The sequence below is a fragment of the Nyctibius grandis genome, chromosome 25, assembly GCF_013368605.1.
Source record: "Nyctibius grandis isolate bNycGra1 chromosome 25, bNycGra1.pri, whole genome shotgun sequence".
NCBI lineage: Eukaryota > Metazoa > Chordata > Aves > Nyctibiiformes > Nyctibiidae > Nyctibius > Nyctibius grandis.
The window spans coordinates 2,483,881-2,496,772 of NC_090682.1; the positions used below are offsets into that span (position 1 = coordinate 2,483,881).

At 49.7% G+C, this 12,892-nt stretch overlaps 1 protein-coding gene across 7 annotated transcripts in view; it reads right to left on the reverse strand.

Moving 5' to 3' along the window:
- The window catches only part of SNX19 (sorting nexin 19), a 119,145-nt gene that overhangs the window by 74,185 nt on the left and 32,068 nt on the right, over nt 1-12,892 (reverse strand). For all 7 annotated transcript variants that reach the window (XR_011049746.1, XR_011049743.1, XR_011049745.1 and 4 more), the window contains 2 exons: nt 8,113-8,205; nt 5,374-5,469 (listed from right to left, as the gene is read on the reverse strand). The gene's annotated coding sequence lies outside the window, so the exon portion shown is untranslated. The remainder of the gene's footprint in view (nt 1-5,373; nt 5,470-8,112; nt 8,206-12,892) is intronic.

Sequence of the window (12,892 nt, forward strand, 5' to 3'; positions counted from 1 at the left end):
CTCTTGACTGCAGAAGAAAGTTGTGACAGAGCCAAAGCCTTATTCAAAGTTCAAAGTCATACCATTAAAACTCCTATTTCAACTTAATCTTAGCAGAAATAGCTGCATGCCAGACAGCTTAAGGCATCTACAGTGTCTATAGCCACAACGAAGAGAACACAGGTCAGGCCCTCTTGTAGAAAACACTGCAAGCTCATCCAGCAACCCCTCCTGCACTCACCTGTCTGAATTTAAGCACTACTGAAATTCTACATTATGCTGAAGAATTAAGATCACCTCCCACCAACCAGTTCACATCCACGGCTTAGCAAAGCATCACATCCCTCTTCTCTGCCACCCCCAAAGCAAGCAGCTGGGAAAAAGCCATTTCAGGTGCCTAGCAAGCAGCTTGTTGCTGTAACTGCCCGGTAGCACATATGCACTCAGAAGAGCACCAGGGCACTTGCATCTAAATAAACCCAGGAGAAGTATTATTTCCACGCACAATTACTGGCCAGCTTTCCAACACCAGAGCTGGTTCCTGGCCTGTTCCCTGCCAGAGCCCAGCACCTGCCTAGGCAGATGCCTGGAAAGACAAGTGGGGACCTGGCATCTGCAATAACCATTAAGGTATAAAAGGTTGTTTGTCCACAGAGCTGCAGACTTGCTCATTTACAGCGCAGGGCTGAACGCTGCCACAGCCCTGTGTTTGCCACTGAACCACTTTGTGGTCTGCCTACATTCCCTCAAGGCCCCAAAGGGCAGAGCTCAGGAGAAAACAAGCCCTGAGAAGCCCAAAACCAACCACCAATTTAATACCACTTGACCACAGCGTTAGGCTTGGCCTGTTTAGTCTATCCCTTCCAAAAGCAAGGTTCAGGGCAGCATGAACACCTGACCTCTCATCAGCTCACAGCAGGAGCGCAGCACATCAGGGCAGATGTGCTGTAGCACAGCAGTAGAGAAAGGGTGGAGCGTGCCCCAGGTCCAGGCTGGAGCACACATCCTTGCTAAAACCTGCAGCAACCAGCACAAACCAAAACAGAGAGGTCCAGCAGAACTTCATCTTGGGGGATGAAGCTAGCCAAGGACAGAAGAGCAGTGTCACTGTGGGAAGAGCAAGCAAGATGCAGGTCAGGATTAACACACACCTGCCAGTGCCACACAGGTCCAAGCCAGCAGCTTTCCAGATGCCAATGGCTAAGATGAAGGTAGAGCAGCCAACCTTGTGTCTGCACAGGTCTGCAGCACGCTGCAAGGAGCTCATATCAGAAATCAGAGAAGACAAGGCTCGTGAGGAAAGAGGAACAGCAGAGCCCTAGTGAAGATACACTGACACAGCCCACATCTAGAGGAAAGAAAAGCAGCCCCTCATTTTTTTGAGTACTAAAGCTCACGGCACGCACAGTCTCACAGGAGTTTTGGTTTCAGCCTTTCCTACCATTTGCACGCCGTGTACTGGAGATCGTCCTGCCACACATCATCAACATCTCCAAAGAATCCCAAGGTGACTGCATTTAGAGTGAAACCCCCAGTACCCTCCAGAAAAGCCAACATGCCCGTGGTAATGGAGACAGCAACCTATTTAAAGATGAGCTATTTAAAAGCAGTAGCCTGGGGTACTTTGCCAAACTCTTTGCACTTGGAGAGCGCACCACAACACTGGTTTGCCCCCAGTTCACAACACACCCACTCTGAAGCAGCAGTTTCTGCAGGCCAGGGGGTCTTCTTCTGCAAGCCACAGTTTAGTGGGGGGTCACTATGTCCATCGAGTGCTTTAGGCTCTACAAGACAGAATCACACTCTTACACTGTGCTACAACTTAACTGGGTGTATATAGATTATTTTAAGGTAACTGTTTAAACACACACTCCACATATCACATCAGCTTGAGATATACGCTTGAGGGCATAAGCATGGTGTAGGGGCTGAAAAGCTCCCCCCTGCTTTGTGCCCAGTAGAAAATATCCTCATAACATTGCACAGCATACCAGCTTGAGATATTAGGTATGGTCTGATATCAAGGGACAGCGCTGCACAGGACAGGAGGATGCTGCAAGAGGCTCTATGGACATTGGTCAGAAGAAACCTCTTTAGGTGCAGCTCTGTCATTTAGGATGTGTAGGGTCAGACACCAGCTCATTTGAGGTGCTTCTCGTGGCCATCCCTCACCCCAAATGCTGCAGCAGGGTCTGTGCACCCACACGGTCAAGGGAAAAGAAACATGGTAGGGCAAAGCACACACAGCACCTGCTCAGGCTGTGCCTGGATCCAGTCAACACTGTCAGCCTCTCACTTAAAAAAAAAAAACAACACACCACAAATACAGTTTATCCCATCCAAGCCTCTCTCCTTCCCCCTCTGAGCTCATTCATGGCTCAGGCTCCGGGACAGCTGCCGGGCTGCCAAGTCCCCCCAGCTCATTGAAGCACAGAGCAACACGATCGGGATGATAGCTGGGCCAGCTGCTAGAAATCACTGCAGGACTCAAAACAACTACAGAAAAGACCAAGCTGAGGAGGGGGGAAATAACCCAGCAGAAAGCCCCTCACCCCTTTCCTCTGCCTGGACATTGTGGTCTCATTGTTACCATCATCCTTAAATCGCCACATGAGCCCTGGCCAAAATGACAGCTCATTAAGAATATTTTAAAAATCCACCGGGTGGGGACTAAAGAGCCCAGGGACCAGGCAGTGGATTTTTTCACACCTATGTGATTGTTTTGAATGCAGCTCAGGTCAACAGAAGGGATCTTGATCCTGACTGGGACCATGCCAGCAGACTCCAGTGGGAAGTGCCCCCCTCCAGGCATCAGCAGAGCCACCCTGAAGTTTGGGGTGCTGCAGGAAGGTGAGCTGTGTGCCTGCAGGAGGGCTCAGATATAATTCTACAGAGGCTCTGCTTGTAAGAATTGCCCAACTCAGCAACCTGCAAGCTTAACTCAAAGCCAGAATCCCCTCTTTAAAAAAAAAAATCCCTTTCTAACTACAGGGATCTACTGTCTCCTGCAACAAAATCCACCAAGCTAATTTGAAAACACCATTTTGTTTAAATTAGAGCACACTAAAGCAGGCAGCAATGCTCCCTGAACATGTACAGACCAGGAACGACACAAACTCAACAGCTCAGGATGGAATATGGGATTTTGAGATGCAAATATCCACAGGACCCCACTGACACCAGTTGTGCTGCAGCTCTGGCTTGTTCTCCCCAAAACACAGTATCCCAGGCCCTGCATGGGATACCCCTCACCAAGGCAGGGGGGCAGGCGTCTGTCCCTGCACATCAGGGTGCGATGGGGCTTGGATGCCACAAACGCTGGTGACGGGGACAGAGGACAGCGTGGGAAGCTGAGGAAGACCAGCAGCACTCAGGCACAGTTAAGAACATAATCTTTTCTCAGCATATCACCTTACTGCTGCTCCACAGCCTTCAAGGCAGGTCTTCCCAGCAGGCAGGATAGGCCCTGGCAGCTGATTTCAATTTTAAGCCATCACCAGGGGATAATGTTATTGTTCCACTTTCCCTCTGCTCTCTGGCTGGCAGGGGCTGTCTCAGTGACAGTGCTGGGCCACTCTCCCTCACACCCCACTGCTTGCACAGGACTCAAGCCAAGACACAGAAGTCTGCAAGTTTCCCTCAAGATTTTAGGTGCCTCCCTGCCTCTGGGGTGGGAAAGGGGCCAGGCTAACATGCCACTCCATCTGCACCACCATTGCCAGCCCCACAGGTGACCAGAAATATCCTGAGCATCAGGACTCTTAAGACATGTCTCCACACCTCCTTCGTGCTGTGCAAGCTCCAGAGAAATAGCAGAGCCCCAATCTGTCAGCTCTACTTAGCTTTACTGCAAGCACATCTGATGAAGCAAAGCCAGAGGTTATGCTCCCCATTACAAAGCTGGAAATAAGGTTGCAAGAAAAAAAACCACCCAGAGCAGACACAGTTCTAGGCTGTGCCTGTCATCGAGATGCCTCCTGAGCGATTTCCACCATCATCTCCAACTGTGTTTCTGTGCAGAGTGTTTCTCCAGCACTGCACCCTCCCCTCTTCAGGGCAGCACATTAACCCTGGTGTGTGGCCATCCCAAACACCCTGCCCCTCCTGGCTCTAAGCACCATGTTTCATGGGGGAGAGGAAGGGGGCTGCACCTCCGCTGCTCAAGAGACTCTTGGCTCTTCGGAAGGAGCAATCATTGCACATATATTTCAGCAAACCCATGGGCTCCCACATCCTCTCAGCACATTAAGAAACAGCTGACTAGTTCGTTATTAGAGAGTCTGGTCCAGATGAACTCCTCCCTTCCTGTTCTCTGCCTTCCAGAAAGGCTGGTCTCTCCCTTTGGAGAAGCCTCTCACCTACAGCAAAGGCTCCAGTTAGAGAGCCCAAGGGTTTGTCATTTTTGGTGAGAACAGGAGCCACTACAACCTCTCTCCTGCGCTTGCTTTTCTTCACCAAGCCTCCAGCAGAAGCATCCTGACAGCCTGCTACCCTCATTCCAGCCCCAGCTCCCTGCACTGCTGCTTCCATACCACGAGCTTGCTCCCACTGTCTCCAGGTGCATAATACAAGCATGTTTGTGCCTAAACACTACTCCTGGGCAACTGGCTTCTTTCTCTTCCATTCCTTTATCCTCTGAGGCTTTGCTGCATGCACAGAAAACAGGACAGATGTACAGGCTGCTGCAGCCCCGTGGGACAGTAATTGCAGGATGAGGTAAGGCAGAAGGAAGTGGGTGCTGCAGGCTGAAGGGAAGGACAGCTGTGGCTGTTCCCAGGCTCTGGAGCAAGTTAATTGATAAATACCAGAGTTGGACCTGAAGGGAAGCTGGGCATTCACAGCCAAGAAAGACAAACTGCTTTGGAAGAAGCCCTGGCCTTTGTTGCACAATCTCTACACTCACTATACTCAGAGAGCAAGAGGCAAACTAGGGATAAGCAAAAGCACACCCCCCCACTCAAGTCTTGCACAGCCCAAAATACAGCTCAGCGCAGGCCTCCAGCTTCCCATCTACCAAAAATCACAGCCTCCAAAAGGCAGCACTGTGCAGCCACCCCTAGGGAACTCAGAGTAAGAACCAGCAAGATTTCAGCCTCCCTCAGGGCTCAGAAAAGCCACACCATCCACAACCAGTTTCTGTAACTCTCAGTGCTTGATAGCCTTTGAAACCTCAGGGGAGAGTCAGCAGCAGGTAGGACCTCATGCATTCTGCCCAAAACAACAGTAAATATACAACCAACTGCTAGGTAAACAAAAACTGCAAACCCTTTAGTTTGAAGCTTCACAACACTCAGCAACACAACTTGGTGCTTCTCTGCACACTTGCAGTTGACAACGCATTAAAAGAAGACTCTAGTTGGTTCCCACCATCCCATAAATTCACCCAAATCCTACCTTATCACACAAGCAGCAACTCAGATCCAGCCAGGACTTTTTCTGCTGCACCAAGCTGTCATGCAGTAGCTCAGGACACTCTGTTACAAAAATGACCTGGAAACACGGAAAAAGAAAAGTATAAGTTTTCAGAAAAATCAGGATATAACACGCTCACATCCTCCTTGCTACTCCTCAAGTCCTTAATCTCCTAGGTCACTGCAAGCCTCTTACCACAAAGAGAACTTCAAACATGCCAAGAGAGCTGCTTCTCTCATCCTCTCCCTAAAAAAACGCAGCCTCTACTGAGCCTGATTTATATACACACCTTGCCCTCACACCCCTGTGAGGACAGGTTAATTGGAGCCACACGGTTAATCTCCTTCTCTGATGCAGGTGGGACAATTTACTTCGTTAGCCCTCCTCCATCTTCTTGTTTCCCCAACAGTTGCAGGTGGCCCAGGGAACTGCTTTTCAGATGCACTTTAAAGCCTCTGTGGCTGGCTGATACTAGAAGGCTTGGGAAGCCCTATATTTTTCCACTTTATCTAAAAAGCTTCATGAGGCTTAGAGAAAGCAGGAGGAATTACTGTGCAAGAGATCTTATCTCAGTCACAATCAGGCACCTGGCAGCACACGCCTACAACACCTGTACAACATGTATATATTAGGTTTTTCTTCTTGTATGTACCAACACATCCACAAAATCACACGTTTATTTCAAACAAAAATCACTGATGTGCACTTCTAGCTGCAGCAGCGGGATACATACAAAGCCTCCGTGTACATGCACACGCGTGTGTATACACACACACACACAAAATACATGTGCACAAATTGTGTGCAAATTATCTGTCTTCCGTTTGTGTTTGGCTTGGCTGCACAGCCTGTGCTCCGTGGGCTCGGCCAGTAGATATCCAGGCTCAGATAAACACCAGACAGCTGCTGGGAGCCAGAGATATTTGGGTGATTAACAGCTACACAACAGAGCCCTCCCCGACCCCCGCGAGCCCTCCAGAACAGGCTGCTTCATTTCAGATTTCTGTTTGTCAGGCGAAGGCTGGAAGCAATGAGAAGAGATTCTCTGCAAAAGATGCAGGTGGGAAACGTGGAGAGGAGAAGCCGTTGCCCCAAATCCCATCCCCTCCCCGGCACGCCGGCCGTGGCAGCCTGTGTTGGCTTTGCCCGGCACCTCTCGCAGCCACAACTGCAAAAATATGATTTCTTATTTCAAGGTTTCTTGAATTTATGAAGGAATAGCAAAAAGCTGACAGCGAAGCCTGCTCTCATGGCATTTATGGTTTAACACAACCAAATACTTCAGGAGAAGGTGTTGAGAGTGTTTCACTTCGGGCTCTTTGCAAATGGGTTCTTCTCTCCTAGTACAGGCATGCAGCAAGTGACAGTCTTGTCCTGGAAGAGGAGAAGCTGGGAAAAGGAGACAGCCCTGGCCTTTGGGGTAAGAATGGGGCTGATACACAGGGAAAACAAAAGAAACATCGTCACCCCTTCACACCAAGAGGGAATGGGATGTGTAACGACTGTAGCTGACCCTTTCCGAAGAGCACGAGGAAATTCCTAGTCTGACTTTCCCAGTTAGAAAGGGGAGCCGTGGCAGGACTGTCGATGGAAATCCATCCTGAGCAGCAGCAGTCTAGGACACCTTCCACACAACTGCAGAGCCAAAGGCATTTTGACAGAGGAAAGGGACGAAAAGTGGGAAGTTGCTCACAAGGCTACTATAAAACCAAAGTCTAGGGATTAGTTAATAATGTGTGGTCTGAGAAAACAAACACATCTACCCATAAAGACCCTAGTTCAAATAAACCGGTGCTGTTGTCATTAAAACCCACCATCTGCATGTCTGTTTTCCACTGGGTCTAGTGTGAAATTTAAAGGGACCACTGCATGGAGAAACAGTCCCCCAACATAATCCTTTGGGGCACGTCAAATTCCAGATGTGGCTGAAGGACACCGTGACTTGGACTCATCCCTGCATAACATCTGTATTGAAACTAAACGTATAGAGTTGCAAGTCCTTAAGCTTTTAGGCAGGAAGCCTAAGTTGAAGGCAACAGCTTCTTGTCTTCAAAATGATGAATCCTGCAGACCCTAAAAGGCCAACGAACGTAGGTGTGTGGCAAGCTGGCTGGTTGTGCCCCAGGCGATCGCATACCTCATGGAGCTCTCCTCCTCCTTTCCCTCTCTGCTCCAAGCTCCCTCCCTGACGTACAATAAGGTAAAGCCCTACACTTTAGAAACCAGCTCTAGTACTAATGTCCCCCGAGATGAGTGGGGGAGTGGAGACCTCCCTGGCTCTGCTCAGGTCACCCTTTCATGCCTGATTGCAGCTCATCAAGGGCCCAAAGTCTAATAATGAAACAACTGAGGCTAAAAGCTCCCTCTGACATCTTAACTGATGGTTGTAATTAGGGACCAGCCCACACAGCTTTTCATTAGTGCCCCGCACAGCACAAGACTTCTTATGACTGTTGTGGAGAGACTGAGCTTCATGTCCAGGAAAAAGGCATCAAGGCTCCCAACCTTCAGGGAAAAGGGGTTTTTATTTCATTACACGTGGCATATTCGTCATTTCTTTAAACTTCTGCAGCACCCTGATTGTTCCCCAGACATTGGTGACTGTAGGCAGTCTCTGAGTTTCTGCTTCTTTCTCTCTAGACAATCTACACATCCCTAGATGAGCCTGACCACCTCTTTCCTTAGTCCATGGGTCACTGGTTTGGGCTATGATTCACTTACCAGCCTTCTCTGAGTACTGGCTAAGATCTCCCGCTGCAGTTGTGGTGATGCTGGGTAGCTTGAGTGTCTCTATAACTTCCTCTGTTTTGCTCCCTGAAAAATTAAAAATATTTTCTTATATAGCAAAAGACTAAGCATACTAAGAACCATGCTCATTTTCTAGATGACAGGTAGAACAGAGTCCTCTGGGATCCCAACTCTCTGCCTTCCTTCTGTCTTTCCAAGCAGAACCTGCTTCTCTCTCCTACGCTGCAAACACAATTTTGGGTTTTGTCAGTTTGATTCTGCAGCTTTGAGTTTTCTCAGTCCCGGGCAACGTCTGCTCTTCTCATAGCTGTTTTATAGAGGAACCTGTGATTGTAAATGGCAAAGCGAAGGAAAAGGAAGTAAACTGGTTATTGTGCCAGAATCACTCCTGGCACTCCTCCCGTTTCTATTTTCTCTTACATTATAAAGCTGGAATAAATCAAAGCGAGCAGTACACCGGTAAGCTGATGAAAGGGGAGCAGAATCAGCACTCTGGTCCCTTGAACTGGTATAAAAAGGTGTAGTCCCACGCAGGCAACAGTCAGCCTGAAGTACAAGCACTGGGGAAGGAGAATAGACTCAGAGTGTTTATTAGCAGTCATAACCTTAATCAAATAACACTCAAGGATATGTAAAGAAATGTGTTCCACTGCAGCCTCCCAAGCCAAATAAAGGACTAAATGGGACTTCTATCAAAAATCCCTTTTAAAACTCACGTATGTTGGGTTCTAAAAAAAAATATCCCAGTTCCTTGGGGAACAGCCAAAGCTCCAGAGGAGCCGCCCTAGATCAAACCAGTGGCCCATCACGCCGAGCACTCAGCCTCTTGCTGTAACCAGCTCCAACGTGCTGGAGAAAGGTGATGCCCCAGGATGAACCTGGTGCAACGGTGTCCACGTGTGGAAGGAAGAGGATGCTCTCCCCAAAGCATCAGCCCTACAGGCATCTCCCAGCTCCAAGATCTCCACCTACCCATTTCACTTGGCGTAGCAGGAGCCTCATTCACTCCCTCTCCCCCGTCTAGAGGGGATGCTTCAGTCAATGTTTATATATTCTGTAGAATTACATGGTGGAAAAAAAAAAAAGAAAAGAAACAGACTCTGTGTAATAGAGGTGCATGTAAATAATCACTGGCCTAATCCCCTTTGACAATGAAAGATATCCAACCAGAAAATGTTCACATCTGTAACGCAACCTGAAATTCAAGCACAAGGAAGTCGTGTCAAAAGGGGACTTGGGTTCCCATAAAAGCCTCTCTACTTCCAGACCCTGGGCCCCCTAGCCAAAAAAACAGAGCAAACTTCCAGACATAACATCTGAGAAGTGCAGGCCTCACAAAGGGACTTGCTAACCTCTGCCAGAGAGACAACCACCAGGAAAACAAGCAGAGCGAAGGGAGCCTTCAAGCCCAGATGAAGTACCTGCCACGGAAGAGAGGCACGCTTTCCATCAGAGATCTAGCAGGCTGGGGTACATTATCCCACGAGGGCTGGTGAAAGCCCTCTCAGGGAGTCATTTGAAACCAGACCGGATAAAGCCCTGGAGAAGATTCGTGGCTGGAGTCTGTTCTCCTCCGCTCTTGTGCGACAACCCTGAAGTTGATGCGTGACAGAAGAATCTAGCTCAGGGTAGGAACAGGAGCCCCTGGGCAGCGAGAGGTGGATTAAATAACCTAATTGTGCTTTCAAGTCTCTTGCTTGATCACTTCTATCCCACTAAGGATGTGAGATCCACCAGCATCGCATGTGCAGGACTGAAAACCTTCCTGAAAGCAGCATGCATCGGCTGGGGAGTGGAGGGCATCTCCAACGGAGCGGGTACGCATCCCTGTGTGAGGACACCTGAGGTTAACGCTTCCTTTGCAGTCAATGATGATATTAAAGAAGAGAAGCAATAAATGCCGAATTTTGGGCTACTTCTAAGAGTAGAGGGCCAGGTCAGGACCTGGCTTGTGGTTTTTCACGAAGGAAGAGAACCCCTAAGATGGCATTGTCTTTTCCAGGGCTAGCAGCTAGTCTGCTATATTCCCTGCCTCCACTAACCCTGTCTTGCCTGCCCACACCTCAGCAGCTCCTCCTGGACTGCCAGAGCACACGCTGCCAGAAACCCAGATCATTTTCTTCCAGCCATGAAGCACCGAGGCGAGAACCTGCCAAGGTTCTGACCAACCTGACCAACTTGCAGCACTGGTCCATCAGAAAGAGCCCCTGCGGGGGCAAAACCCTGTTATTGCTCTAGAGGAACGCTGAACTTAAAAAAGAAGGGCTATCTCCACAGCACACACAGAAATTTCCTCCAGGTTGGTTAAGCCACAGGACTAGGAACTGGCTGGGGATATGGGAACACCATAACTCAACAATTAGGCCTGTTCAAGAGCAGGTAACTTGCTCGTCTCAGTTGGAGAAACTAAGAAAACTCGTTATCTCGAATTGCATGGCCCCCCTTTAGCTCAAGACCCCAACCAAAGGCAGGGTGAACCACTGGAGCATCAGCTTGTGCTCCCATTGCCTCCATGCCCCTAACAGGTCCTGCCTGTGCTGCCTCTGGCCGGTAACGCTTGCACGCTGCACCCTCTGCCTGCACAGAAAACAGCAACACCCTGATGAAAGAAATATGAAGAGGAAAGTGTTGGGAAAAATGAGCAGCAGGCTGCAGAGAGCAAAGCTGCTCAACTGCAGGACTTCACAGTTTCCCCTCTTGCCGTGAGCGGTGCTGGCTGCATTTTGTCTTTCTTTACCCAGAGCCTCCAGACACAAGACTCCACTGGTATTAGATTCCCACCGCGTGCGACAGTCTCCCTGCCCTGATACGCCGGGGAGTTTCTCTTTGCTGGTTGGGAATTTTCCGATGAGAAGGTTTCTCATCGGAAAATGCCGATACACTGGAATCAAAGCCCTTTGTGGGAACGTACCAGTTTCACGGAATCTTTCATGGGAAAATTTTCTTCAAAGCCCAGGCTGGAGCTTTCTGCCTGAGAAGGGTGAGCAAGGGCGCTCCGCATCCAACATCCCCATCACCTGGCAGAGCTGGTGTCCCCCAACACTCTCTGTATTTGCTTCTCACCATCTCCCCACCCCTAGGACGTCTCACCGTGAGGTTCATGTTTCTGCAGAGCACAGTCATGAGACTTATTTCACCCCTTATAAGTGCTGTAACCCTCAGGGACACAGACCCTTCAGCTCTGTGGGCAGGACATTATCTCAGGCCATGGGGAATGGCAGATCTGGATGTGAAGCCACGCTCGCCAGCACATATTTCTTCAAGATCACTTGTCCACCAGCTTTTCCTGAGAAAAACCAGGCAGAGCTTTGGGTTCACCCCGAAGCAGGGCTGGAGACGGGCTCAAATTGTGAAGAAGCTCCCATCTGGGAGCTGTGCCCTGTCCTGCACAGAGCTCCAGCTTGCGGGGTGGTGTGGTGGCATGGTGGGGCTCACCAGTGTCCCCCTGTCCAGAGTGGCTTTCCCTCGTCCATCGCAGGCTCTGCGATGGCTGAGACAACAGCACCATCTCGTGCCTTAGCTTGCCTGGGGACAAAATGTCAGGGACAGCCCCGAAGCTCCCTCTCGTGGTTCCTGCAGCGAGCAGGTCACACCAGCCAGGAGCAGATGTGCAGGGTTGAGAGTAGGTGTGAGTGCAAACCAGACCCTGCAGCTTCCCTGCTTCTCAAAGCAAAGCATTTTGGAGAAACCACCCCTGGACATGGCATGTTTGTGCCCCGTCTGCCCTCAACTCCATCCACAGCAGCTGGGGTCCACATAAGGACATCGTGCAGGCAAAGGTTTATCCTCCGGGCAGGCAAGTCTGGATTTGATAGCTCAGACCTGCTGCTGCAGAGCATGGCACGTTATTTCAGGAGCTACCAGGCTGCACTAAATTTGTTCCCCAAAAAAACATCTGAAGGGCTGTGGTCCTTCAAGAGATGTTCAAAGCCAAGGGAGGTGTCTCCATCTGTGACCTGCTGCTGCAGTGCTGGGGCCCATAAGCACTAACCTGACAGGCAGTTTAACTGAAATTGCCAATTTGCTTGGCAGTTCAAGGTTGTTTCAGGAGGATGCTCGCAGCAAACGTGCTGGCACAACATTGACAGCGGCTGCGAGGCTTCCAACACCTGCGGTTTCAAAGCTGACACTTCTGATTTGGCTCAGAGCTGGGGGAGATTTGCTTGTATGAGGCTGTCCCTCTTCTTTCCCAAGGGATTTCTTCCCCTGTTGCAACCACTTTCTAATTTCATGTTGTGATGAAACCGAGTCCTTCTGAAGTTTTCCCCCCCAAATCATCCAGAGGGCTGACAGATTGCAAAACCTCTTAGTGCCGTCTTATCTGCCAGTGCTTGTGCTTCACTCCAGGCTAAATACAGCCGCTGCCAAGCAGAAAAGATGAACTTTTTCTTAAGGACAATATGATCTACAGACCAAGCGTAAGGAGCTTTTTAAAGGGTATTAGTAGCTTTAGATGTAGGTTTAGCTCCATCTTTGCCACTCAAGAACTGATAGTAGGCCTGTTCCCTCATGCTAATCTCATATCTGGATGTTTCAGGGTACCTGATCTGCGTCCCTCTCTCTTACCCACATCATTTTCCTCTCGAGCCACAACACAGAAGTGCATTTTTCAGCCTTGTTCCCCCCTTCCCCTCCATACAATCTCACTTTTTCATTCCTAACAACCGTCCTCAGCCCTTCCGCGTCCTCTGCCTCCCACAAGCACGGGGCCCTTGCCCACGCTGCTCTCCAGCTTGACACAGCTGCTTTGCCA